Here is a 13411-nt window from a genome sequence, read left to right as displayed (position 1 = left end):
AGTCTATCTCCCTTCTGACAGGCATTCAAGCCAAAGGATTATGCTATATATCTGGAAGACTGTACTCTAAGGTTTCTAGTGGGTGAGACTCACCAAAGAAGAAGAATTATATCAATTACTCATGGACTATTATTAGTCTTTTATGGATTTTCTGCATTGTCTGTGGGATGACATAAAGGCTATCCTCTTCAAATAGGCATCATCATCTTGAGCATAAGGGATCTAAGGACCATTTTCCCCATATCAGCAGAAACTTAGATATGAGCAATATTCTGAGGTTTCTAAGCAAAAACTATGAGTGGAGGGAGTAAAAAGACAAAGAGACATGTCTCCTGGCATAGTCCCCAATGTTGAACCTGATTCATGCAAGCCTGAGTTTCAAGTACTGGGCCACAGGTTAAACAAGTTTAAAGAAAGCTTGGTGAGCGCTCCAACTAAGCAAAATTATTCCAAGGGCATTTAAGGATGAAACGAGAAGGAAGACCATAAATAGATGAAAGATTGTAAAACTCCATAAAGTTTTTTACAGCAAAGACTTTTCATCACCAGGGACAGTGGAGCCCCCAAATCTGAACTCCAATATAACAGTCCCAGATGTGCTTCTTGAGAAAGTAGAAGTGGCACAGAATAAAATGAAAATAGGAAAAGCAGCTGAAATATAAACAAAGAAGATCTATGCCAGATGAGACACCATTTTTGAAGATACTGAAGAATCAATTCTCAGGTATCTGGAAGGAAGGGAAAGGTTGTTGGTTCATTCTCCAAAGAGGACCAGTGACATCATGAGGGTGATATCTTGACTTGCAAGTGAGCTGGATTTAAGTGAGGCAGGGCTGTGCAATAGGTCAGGACAACTGGTGATGGCCCCAGATGCAGTGGGAAACTTTGGCGTTTTCAAAATATGGTCTTTCCCAGGTCTCAGTTTGCCTGAGGCAAAGCCCACTGAGTAGTTAAAGGCTAGCTAAGAGATGGCCTAGTTTGCCTTCACAAAAGAATCAATCTGGCAGAGAAAGACCCTCAGAGTTTCTGCCCAGAACAGAAACATTTGGTATTTACACTCACTGTGAGCCATCAAAACCCAAACAATGGAAGGGAAAGGTACCAAAGGCATGGAAAAATATTGAACTGCATTATTATCCCAAAACATTATTGATATAGTACCAATAGGTAATAATACATACACCTACTTTGCTATCTACTATATGTAACACCTTATCTGTGCTCATTCCACCAACTCCCACCTGCATTAGTAGACTGGGTCCCCAGAGAGTCAGATGCTACTACTTCCACGTTCCTATAGGGAGCCATGCAATTAGCTGTCCTTCTAAGGTGTAACTCACAAGCCCCTACCAGTATGTTTCCCCTTGACAATTAGGTAGTAAAGTCAATTCTTTAACAAAAATCATTTTCATAAATGGTATAGCAAGAATCCTAAAACATGGGGTCCATTCTTCTCACAAATACATAGAGACTCTACTTTTGTCCAGTGGAAAAAAGCTTACAGTAAAATGGTACTGAGGCAGGTGTACAGGAAACATACATGGCTAATGCAACTCACAACTCTGGAACTATAAGACCTCAATGTCCTTTCTTTCTCCAGAAAGTCTTCATAAAGTTCATTGCAGAATGTGGTGTCAGGAATAAACAAGTCCCTTGATCAGGCTGTGTGAGGCTGGTTCCTCAAAGGGAATAGTGTCTCCACTGGACATAAGACTCATCTAGACTTGCTCCTCATAGGCTGTGGTATGTTGGCTGAATAAGTGAATTTGCTGCTAGACTGGGTCAAGTAAGTTGATTGATTGCTGTGCCACATTTTCTCTAGAGTTGGCTGCTACTGGGATGGACCAGAAATATTTCCTGGCCAGTGGGCCCAGCTGCTGCTGGGCTGAGCTGAACAGGTCCTTCAGCCCCAATGTGGTCATTGGGCTCTTCATAGGCTGCAGCATCCAACATCTGCTGAATGGGACAATCCACTGGACTCTTTGGGCTCAGTCTTCCATGGACAAGCATGGAACAGTCTTTTACCACCTTCATCCACTGGATTGGCTAGGTGGTACTGAACTCTCATTAGCTGGAGTCTCCTTTCAACCATAAAACCACTATGTTATTTCAGGAAGGTGAATGTCCTTTAGCCCAGGATTAGCAGAAACCTCTCCTCTTTTACTCCTTCAGAAACATGGCTCTGAAGTTTATCATCTCCAAAGAAGAGGTGGGATCCCCAAATAAGAGGTTTAGCATCTCCTGCTTTACCATCCTTCCTGGTTCAGAAGAAGCATCCCTTAGTTCTGAAATGCACCTTTATTTATGATGATGAACTAAGTTATACTTCCAAGATTCCTATTGGTTCTAATGTAGATAAGTGGTTATTATGAAAAGTTATTGGGCAAGTCCATTATTTAGATGACTTCTTCCTATGTAATTGAGGTCTCAGATCATCCCTAAGGTGCAGAATGTTCCCTTTTACACTCAGTGCCTCTGTCTTTTTACCCTTCTGACCTTCAGCATGCTGTAGAACAAAAAGGGACCTGCTGAAGTACAAAATGAGGCACATCACTCCTATATGTATATATAAATATATATAATATGTATATAAAACATTTTCATCAAAATAATCTACATGTGTATTGAGGCTTCTTCAATAAAGTTATTTAAATTCTATAAGCAAGCTTTTGCATACAATATGCTATAATAGACACATCCTTAACATCACAAAATGCTAGAAAAATGTAAGGAATATAAGATCAATCTATAAGCATTTGTTAATTACTTTCTATTTGCCCGGCTTGCTTTTTGTTCTTATTTTTGCTTAATTTTGTTGCTTATTTTGTTTGCTTATTTTTATATATTTGTACTTACTTTTTGTTGACTATAAAAATGTATTTGATTCTGTAGTGCAAAATGAAGCCTTGAAGGATCTCCTCCAACAAGATGTAGGAATCCTTTAAAATATGTAATAGGAGAGGAGAGGAGAAAATAGAGAGAGAAGAGAGATCTTGAAGCCAGAAGACCTGGATTCAAATATTGTCTCTGACATATGATGGTTGTGTGACCCCAGGCAACTGTAACATGGGAAGCTTTCAAAGGAGGAGAGTTTTAAGCTGCATTTTGAAAAAAGATGCATTTTGGGGCATGGCCAATATGGGAATTTGTTTTGCTTAACAATGCATATTTGTTTCAAAAGTTTTGTTTTCCCACCTCCTCCCAGGGTTAGGTGAGAGAGATAAAAATAAATTCTTGTTAAATGAAAAAAAATTAAGTAATAAAAAGGTTTTGGATGTTAATTGGTAAAGAGGTGGGAGGACAACATGCTGTACAAGGAAGAGTGAGGAACAGTGTATGCAGGGTGTTACACCTTTAAAAAATGAACTAAGATTTTTAGGAAATATTGTATAAAGGGAGAAAGGTAGCAATTCATAAATCCTGAATGGAGAATGGCAAAAAATTCAAGCATTAATTTGAGAAATATGTGTACACATGTATGTGTATACATATAATGACTACTATGTGCAAGGCACTGAGAGAGAGAAACATGTCTTTAATACATTCTCATTATGGCAACAGCTCACATTCTTATACTGTTTTATAGTATGTCAAGTGTTTTCCTCCCAATAAGCCAGTGAAGTATATAGTACAAATAGTCTTACTCTTGTTATCACAGATAAAGCCCAGAAGTATGAAATGCCTCATCCATGGTCACATATCTAGAAAATATGGGAGCCAGGCCTCAAATCCAGCTCTCATGACTCCAAAACCAGTGTTCTTTCCACTATATTGTGCTGTGTGCTATATCCAGAGCTGCTTAACTTTCATCCATATCCTGAAGAAGTAGAATTACATGATCTAGCCCTAAATCCATGGTCTAAGATCCATGACCATGAAAGGTTCTAATTTGCCCAATATAATTCAGTTCACTTCAATAAGCATTTATTAAACACCTACTGTGTGTCTTGCTCCATGTTAGGCACTGGGGATGCTAAGATGAAAACAAAATAAATAATCCCTTCCACCCCAGTGCTTACATTCTATTGAGGGAAAATAACATATTCATAGATGAGTAAATACAAAATATGTCCAAGTTAGATATAAATTAGTAGTGGAGGAAGGACCACTAATAATTTAGGAAATCAAGAACAGTCTCTTATAGGAATGGGAGAGAACCCTTATAAAAGCACACAGATGGTAAATGGAATATCATTTAGGAGAATAGCAAGTACTCAGCATAGAACCAATTGTTACTGATAACATTTGTTGACAAGACTATAGTGAAAATACTATGCCAGGCTGAATCGAAGGAACTGAGAATATTTAGCCAACAGAAGGAAAGATATCAGAGCTATTGTCAACTATGTGAAAGGCTGAAATGTGTAAGTGGGATTAGTCTGGCTTCAGAGGACAGGAAAAAGATCACTAGGAATACCTCTAAAAGATAAATTGAGGCTTGATATAAGGTAGAGCTTCTTAATAATTAAAGCTATCTGGAAGGAGAAGAGGCTCCCTCAGGAGGCAGGGGGTTCCCTCTCATTGGAGGCCTTCAAAGCAAAGGCTTATTGGGGGTGAAGTAAATGGAATTGTAAGTCAAATTCAGGGTAGACTAGATGGCTTCCGAGGTCCCTTCTAACTCTGGCATGCTGAGATACTATGACCACAGACACATAGGCCACAGCCAGGCCTATCATCAGGACCTCTCCGGTCTTGTAAGACCTAGCAGAGCTTATGTTCCACAGGCATAGCCTCTAAGAGTCCAGGGTTACCGCCATATCATGATGAAGTAGGAGAATAAGACTTGGAGAGGATTTTTTAAATGCTAAATAATTCTCAAGATGTAACAGTATTTAGAGCTAGTCTCCATAAAAACAAGAAAAGAAAGCTAAAGGAAGGGGGAAAAGCAACATAGGAATATAGCAGAAACATCAGGAAAAGGTCTTGTGGGATGATTACCTCCCTGACCTGAACTTTTCCATTGCATAACCTTGAGCAAATGCTATATTCATAAAGCTTTGCCACAAAACAATAACCTGAATATTTTATATTTTATCTACATATTATATTTTTTCTAAATTTATCTACAATATATTTTATCTACAAATTATAATCCTTTTAATGAATGAGAGTACCAGATACATCCAAATTATTGTCATTTTCAATCATGCTGCCAAAAGCTGTAAGGAGTCAACAATTATTTATTAAACACCTACTATGCGCCAAGCACCATCCTAAGTAAGCATCGGAATAATCGCTTTTACTCTAAAACAAAGTTCCATTCTAATTAATCGTAATAAAGAATTTATCTTAGTGAACTGTTAGGGATACACATCACAAGGTTACATACTCAAGAGCTGGAAAGGACCTCAATGAACAGCTAATCGAAACCCTTCACTTTTCAGATGAGGAATTGACTCCCAGAGAGATCAAATGACTTTCCCAGTCACATAGGGAGTTAGTGGTGGAGGTAGAAAGGTGAAGACTATGGCAAAGTAAAATACAATAAATACATCTTCAGATTGCTCCATTTCAGTCAATTTTGTTTAAGTGTTTCCCTTGGAGACAAAAAAGGGTTCAATGAGAAGGAACGGTCAGTACTAAGGAGAAATTTCTGGTATTAAAACAAAAGGCAATAATAAAACTTTTTTTAAAAAAAAGAGATCTACAATATTATGAGATTTCCCATTAAAATTGTAAGGTAATTTAATCTGTTCATGGATATTAGTAAAAAGCCAGGAAACGCAATGTTTTGCAAATGGTTCAGAAGGTTTGCCCATGAACTGAAAGATTACCATAAACCCCAACTAAAGTATGTGTCTCAGACTCGATTACAACAAAGAACAGGCCCAACTGTGTGGTACAGTGGAAAGAGCACAAAGCTTGGAATCAAAGACCTGGGTTCAAATTCTAGCTTTCCCCTTGCCTACCCATGTGACTTTGGGCAAGTAATTTAAGCTTTCTGAGCTTCGGTTTTCTTGTCTGTATGTAATTGTGACCAGGAAGTGTGTCTACATGTAAAATGATTGGTTTGCACTAGATGACTTCAAATGTTTCTAAATATATGATTATGTGACCACCACCTCATGGATAAGGAAAGGAATATGGATTAGAGAAAAGTCTGTCAGTAAATAGTGATGGAGCATCCATCATGTGCTTGGCATTTTGCTAAGCCTTAAGAATGACATCGAAGAGCCTCCATAGCCTGGCTTCAACCTACCTTCGTAGTCTTATTTCACAAAATTCCCCTCATGCTCTCTATATTGCAGACATATTGGTCTGTTAACGATTCCATACACTTAGCCCATCGTGTCTCACCTCTCTCTATGTATAAAAGCCATCCATTCCCAGGCCTGGAATGCATTTCCTATTTCATCCTTTCTCATTTCCTTCATTAAGTCTTCCTCCACCTTCAAAGTTCAACCCAGTGACACCTTCTCGGAGAAGCTTTCCCTAATTCTATGGTTGAAAGCATTCTTCAAAATTTCCATAGAGTGCTTTATCTAGACCTCTCCATTAGCCCCATAACTCCCTATCTTGTATTATACTTATCTATTACATTTCATATTCTGCCTTCTTCTCCTGTCACTAACTGATTATCCCCTGAGATTCTTGCATTGTGGTTTTATTATTTCAGCAAAATTCTTTTTCCTCAAGTGTATCTGACTCTACACTAATATTTCTCCCACTTCGAATCAAATTGTGGGCTACTTGAGGGCAAGGATTTTGGTTGCTTTTTTAATCTTGCACACAATCCTGCACACAGCACAGTGCCTTGTGTATAATAAACACTTAAATGTGGGAAAGAAAGCTAGGTGGCTCAGTGGATAGAGTGCTGGGCCTGGAGTCAGAAAGACTCCTCTTCCTCAGTTCATATCTGTCCTCAGACACTTACCTGCTGTGTGACCCTGGGCAAGTCACTTAACCATATTCACCTCAGTTCCTCATCTGCAAAATGAACTGGAGAAAGAAATGACAAACCACTCCAGTATCTTTGCCAAGAAAACCTCAAATGGGGTTGTGAAGAGTCAGATACAACTGAAACAATTGAACATAAACGTGGGAAGAGAAGACTGGATGAGTTCATTAACTAAAACAAGATTTTTAAAGGTCTTTAATACTTAGATTGAAGTGTTTAGTTTTGATCTGATAGAAAATTTTTGAAGGTCTTTTTCTGAAGGGCAATGGCACAATGAAAGAGATATCTATAGTCTTACAGCAGATTAGATTGGAAAGGGGAGAGACCTCAGACAAGGGCAACTACAAGGCTCCTGCAGTAATCTGAGATTGGAAGACCTGCACAAGGTGGCTCATGACAGAAATGGAAAGAAAAGAGCGAATAGAACACATTTTACAAAAAAAGGAATCTGTAGCATTTGTTGACTAAATGTGAGAGGTGATAGAGAGGGAGAAGTCAAAGATAGCTCCAAGGATTCTAACATGACAATGAAAAACAACTTACCTAAGGATGAAATGTCTGCTTCTCCCAGCTCTACTTAAAGGGCAAAGAAAACTATAAATATTTTTTTCCTTTCTTCTTTTCCTTTCTTTATTCATTTGCATTTTAAGGCAGGAACAGTCTTGACTTGTTTGAAAATGAATGTATCAACACTATATGAATAAATTTCCTGTCTCTAAGCTGGTTTTTCTTCTCTGGTTTTTTTTCCCCCAGCAGTCAGAGCCTACAGCACTGGTGGTTTGGGACAAGTCTAATACCCATATGATACAGCCTTTCCAAGTTGTATCAAGGTTTTGCTCTATGTAGCTGATTATTTCTGGGGAGTTTGATTTAACTTGTAGTATATCTGAATTTATAGAAGCGTAAACCAAGCATGGTCCAAGAGCACAGGAGGAAAAAAAGCCTATTAAGCACAAAACAACTCCATTTTACCCAATAGCTCAAATATGGTGAATAGGGGAAGGGAATTCTTTCTCTTTCTGATGCCTAGTTTAGCAAAACATGAAGCTAGACTTGGAATCAGTGGATCAACAAGAATTCATTAAGCACCTACTATGTGCCAGGCGCTATGCTAGATACAGAGAATACAAGTACAAAGAATGGTGGAAAATATCTCTATTATCAAGGATTCACAAGATCTGTAACACTGTGTGGTCATGGTCAAATCACTTAATGTCTCTGAATCTTACCTTCCCTGTGAAGCAGGGAAAATATACTTGCCCGGCCTACCTTACAAGGTGTTGTGAGGAATGTGTTTCATAAGCCTCAAAGTGTTATATAAACAAAAGTCATTGTCCTTATTATTAATGCATCTGTATACTACCCCATACCACCCCAACCCCGGTCATGGCTTCCTAATAACAGATTATTCCTTGGTATTCTCACACTGTTCTTTTATTATTACAGCATAATTCATTTCCCCTAAGTATATCTGATTCCACACCAGTACAATATTTCAAAACAGGTCATAAGATATGTCATATCTGTCTCTATTATTTCCTCAGATTGCAACTCCTTTTGGTCATATAGTACTTTTCAGTTACCACTGCCAGCACACACACACACACACACACATGCACACAAACACACACACACACACACACATACTTCTGCTTTGCATCTAGTAAACAAAAATATATTTGGATGGCATTAAAATCATAGAATAGAAACCTAATAGTCTCCTACAGCAGAACTGAAAATCTAGCACTTTTATGTCTGTGTGTATAGCCCTGGAAGGAAAAGAGAGAGCTCTTGGGAAATCATTCCTCACTTGCTTCTTACTATATCTATATTAAAAGTCTTTATAGGTCAAATTCCTGTTATCTATCACTTCCACAGGGTAGAGGGAGGGGAGGGAAATCATTCCAAATGTTTGTAAATCCTGCATAAACTGACATCGTGACTATCATTTGGAATATACTCATAATGAGTTTCCAGAGTCTGGGAAAGGTGCCACATAGTGCAGGATTGTACGAATGACAGTAATGAGTAAGAATGAATGTCGAGAAAGTAAAGGCATTTTTCACAGCTCTCAGTATCTTTCTTGGTTCTGGTGCCTGTTCTTGTTACTACCATCACCATACCTATCTTAAAGGGGTATACTGATGATCCATTCTATCCTGAAAGGGCTGTGAAAAAAGTTCTTTCTTTTTAAATCAATACCACCACCACAATTCCAAAGTTGGTGTTATTCAAAAGGAAGCTTGACTAAGAAACTAAGAGTCTACAACAACTAAAACAGAGACACAAAAGCAGAACTCTTTTTCAAGATATGACTTTGTCATTATAAATGGGCCCTATGCCAAAGATCTATCAGATCACAAGTATGACTGTATTCAAGAAAAATAGAAATCTAGAGTGGAAATGAAGCTTGGAGATCACCTTATCCAATTTTCATCCATGAAGAATCCCCAACAAGTGGTCAGTCATCAAATATCTTCTTGAGATAAGAGAAATATGAAATCCATCCATTAGTATCTTGTTATTAAATGCCTACTGTGTGCCAAACACTGCAGATAAGAGAAATATGAAATCCATCCATCAATATCTCATTATTAAATGCCTTCTGTGTGCCAGACACTGCACTGGGTGCTAAGAATACAGAGACAAAAAGGAAATAATCTCTGCCCTCAAAAAGCTTCCATTCTGTTGTGAGAGGCAGCATACACACATATATAAATGTATATGGATAAGAACTAGACTTGTGATTTCTTTGAAACAGGGAACTCCCAAGTAAGAAAATTTGCTTTATTAATGCAGGTCAGCACCTTTTCTCTAAGACTTGGAGTCTTAGACAGTTGCCTGGAAAACAAAGGGATTAAGTGACTTGACCAAAGAAACAGACAATATATATCAGAATCCAAATCTTTTTGGTTTTAAGGCTGCTACCATACCGTGTACAAAATAAATACAACATAATTTGGAGTGAGAGTTCTCACACCTGGGAGGATCAGGAAAGTCTGTTTTTAGAAGGTAGTTCTTGAGTTGAATTTTTAAAGAAACAAGGGATTCTAAGAAGTAAAGGTAAAGAGGGGATGTATTCAGGGAATAGAAGTTAACCAATGGAAAAACATAGACATGAAAGATGCAGTGTTGTGTGGGAGGAATAGTAGGAAGGACAGCCCGGCTAGACCATAAAATGAGAGAATGAGCAATATGTAATGAGGTGGTAGGTCGGTGGTGCCCTCAATAGAAATAGGGAAGTTTGAAAGAGGTTTAGGTTTAGGAGGGATGAAAATGAGTTCTATTTGAACACATAAAGCAAGAGTTGCTTATGAGATATACAGTTCAAAATGTCCAATACGGTATTGGTTTTACCTCAGGAGAAAGAATAGAACTAGATATAAATCTATGAGACATCTGCAAAGAAATTATAATTAAATCCATGGGAGATGATGGGGTTATCAAGAGAATGTAGAGAGAAGAGAGTCCAAGATAGAGCCATGGGGTATATCAATGGTTAGGGGGCTTGATATAGATGATGAGTTAGCAAAGGAGACTGAGGAGGAGCAGTCAGGTAGGAAAAGAATCAACAATTATAATAATAGTAATAATTAACTGTATAGTGGTTAATATCTGCCAGACAATGTGCTAAGTGCTTAATAATTATTATCTCATCTTCACAAGAACCCTTGGAGGTAGGTGACATTATTATCTCCATTTTACAAATTAAAAAACTGAGGCAAACAAAAGTTAAGTGACTGCCTAGGGTAACACAACAATATCTGAGGCCCATTTTGTTTTCAAGTCTTCCTGAATCTAGTACTCTACCCACTGTACCACCTAGCTGAGAAAACAAGAGAAAAGATTATCATGAAAAACCATCGAGGGAAGAATAGATAAAAAAAAATGGTAATCACAAGTGTCAAATGCTGTAGAGAGATCAAGAAGAATCAAAATTAAGGGGAAAATGAGATTGAGCAATTAAGAGATTTTTGATATCTTTGAAAAATCCATTTCAGTTGAGTGATTAGGTCAGAAGTCGTATTGCTAAGGATTGAGAAGTGAATGAGATTATACACAAAGATGCACAAATGAGGAATGTATGTGACCGGGACATGAATCCACTCATCTCAAGGTCCTTGTTAGTTTCATGATTATGTCTAGCTTCATCTATGTTGGTTGCCTCCACTTGACATGTGGTCAAAAGTCTTCTATCTATTACCAGTTTCTGGGCTTCTTCTCTTTAGGACCACTTGCTAGCCAGTTTAGCTCACTTTCACTAGGGGAAGCTAACAGCTTTTTAGTTGTACCAAGAATTCATAAGCCACCATACCCAACTGGAGAGAAAGGCTGGGGTTAGTACCTCCAGACTAAGATTGTCTTCTCTTTTAATTCTCTGTATCTGGTGCTAACTCATATTCATTTGTACAAGGCTTAGACTTAGAATTTCCCCAGTTCTTCTCCAGTCTGGCATGCAAATTTGAGCCAGACCAAAAGCTAAGGGAAGAAGATAATATCATTTTTCTCTACCCACCTGACTTATTCCTGCCTTTATTATGTATATCTGTCAGTAGCAAAATACCCTGGCATTGATGTTGTATTTTTACTTATGAAAAACCCTGCTAGCTTCTTATAATTTGTATTGGAATATAAATCTCTTTAGATTAAGGAATGTTTGGGCTTTTTGTCTTTACCCCTCCAATGCCTAGCATAGTGCCTTTCATATAAAAGTGCTTAATTAAATACTTATTCATTTTTTTAAGAATACAAATTAGAATTATTTATGTTTTATTATATTTTCATTTATATCATTAAATATTTTCCAATTACATTTTAATCTGATTTTGGTTCCCCTCAAGAATCATAGCCATGAATTTAACACCTCTGATCTATATGATTTCAAGAAGCCTAACACACACAAAAAAATGTTGGGTCAAATATGAAATAGAACCCTTGAGCATTATCAATATGGTGAATGGCAGGACAACTACAATAACAGAGGCAACCGAAACTCTAGTTTCTCTGAAAAATCAGAAAGTAGCAGAGCTAAATTAAGATCCATAATTATTGGCTTAAATGTTTCATAATGATGCATGCAAACCACTAGCTTATTTACACACACAAGTCTAATCATAATTTACACCTTTCTAAACATTTATCTACTACCAAAAATGACAACATCAGTGACCCCTCCAAATACAAGCCAATCATATATTTACCTTGCTTCTCTTTTCCAAAAAATCTATAAATATTTAGAAGAAAACAATATGTTGGCTGATTAACAAATATAAAAAATAAACATTTTCCCAAAAGTCCCAGGAATATAAACAGCAACTCATTGCCAATTTGGGAATTATCTAACAAACCACTCAAAAATTCCAGAATATTTATGCTGCCTTTATTGATTATCATAAAGCCTTTAATTTGGTTCTGCTTTCATGGAATATTCATACAGTTCTCACTTTGAGTGAGGTAATACCCATTCAGTGAATAGGCCTCTTAAAGAAGTAAGTCAAGAGGTGGCCCCTTTAATTTAAAAAAAAATCAAACTGGGAAGTGAAGACCTCCAGGATTTCTGGTCAAAATAGAAACTGTTATTATTGACATTCGCTGTGAGCCACGAGGGCCCAAAATATAGCCATTATGGGGTGCTTGGGAAGGGACCTATTGTGGCCTAATCTATGAGCTCCAGAATGAAATGTGTTTAAGGTTTGGTCTTTGAGAAAAGAGAGGAAGGAAGGAAGGAAGGAAGGGAGGGAGGAAGGGAAGGAAAGAATCTATCCAGTAAACCCTGGGTGGCTTCCAGCCATCAAAATCTGCCTTTCTTTGGAGAGGAGAAGGTGAAGGAGAGGGAGAGGGAGAGATGAGTTACCCAACCGGCTGGGTCCCCATTCAGACAGCTCAGACTACTCACAGGTTGCATTTGTCCTTCGTTTTCCAAGAAGACCATGGCATCATGGAAATAATGACATGATTTGCTGTCTACTTCAATTTGAGTGAGGGAGGGATGTGTAAGGTCACCACCCTCACTTTCTCCTCCAGAGCCATCTGGGTTCAATGGCCCATTTATCAGGATGGCCCAGGATGCAATGGGAGACACTGGCCCTTTTAGACTAAGACCTTTTCAGGTTCTCACTTTAAGTGAGGTAACATCCATTCAGCCCAAAAGGGCCAGGGTCTCCCATTGCATCCTGGGCCATCTCCAGTTGTCCTAATGAATATCTGGACACTGGAACCAGATGGCTCTGGAGTAGAAAGTGAGGCTGGTGACATTGTACAACCCTCCCTCACTCAAATCAAAGTCAACAGCAAATCGTGTCATCATTTCCAAGATGCCATAGTCCTCTTCGAAAACGAAGGACAAACACAACATATAGTAATCTGGTTCTGACTCCACTCAAGACTAATAGCCATGAGTTTGACACCTCTGATCTATATGATTTCAAGAAGCCTAAGTTAGATCAAATACAAAATAGAAAACTTGAGCATTATCAATATAGTGAATAGCAGGACAACTACAACAAAATAGAC

The sequence above is a fragment of the Trichosurus vulpecula genome, chromosome 2, assembly GCF_011100635.1.
Source record: "Trichosurus vulpecula isolate mTriVul1 chromosome 2, mTriVul1.pri, whole genome shotgun sequence".
NCBI lineage: Eukaryota > Metazoa > Chordata > Mammalia > Diprotodontia > Phalangeridae > Trichosurus > Trichosurus vulpecula.
This window is presented reverse-complemented; position numbering follows the sequence as displayed.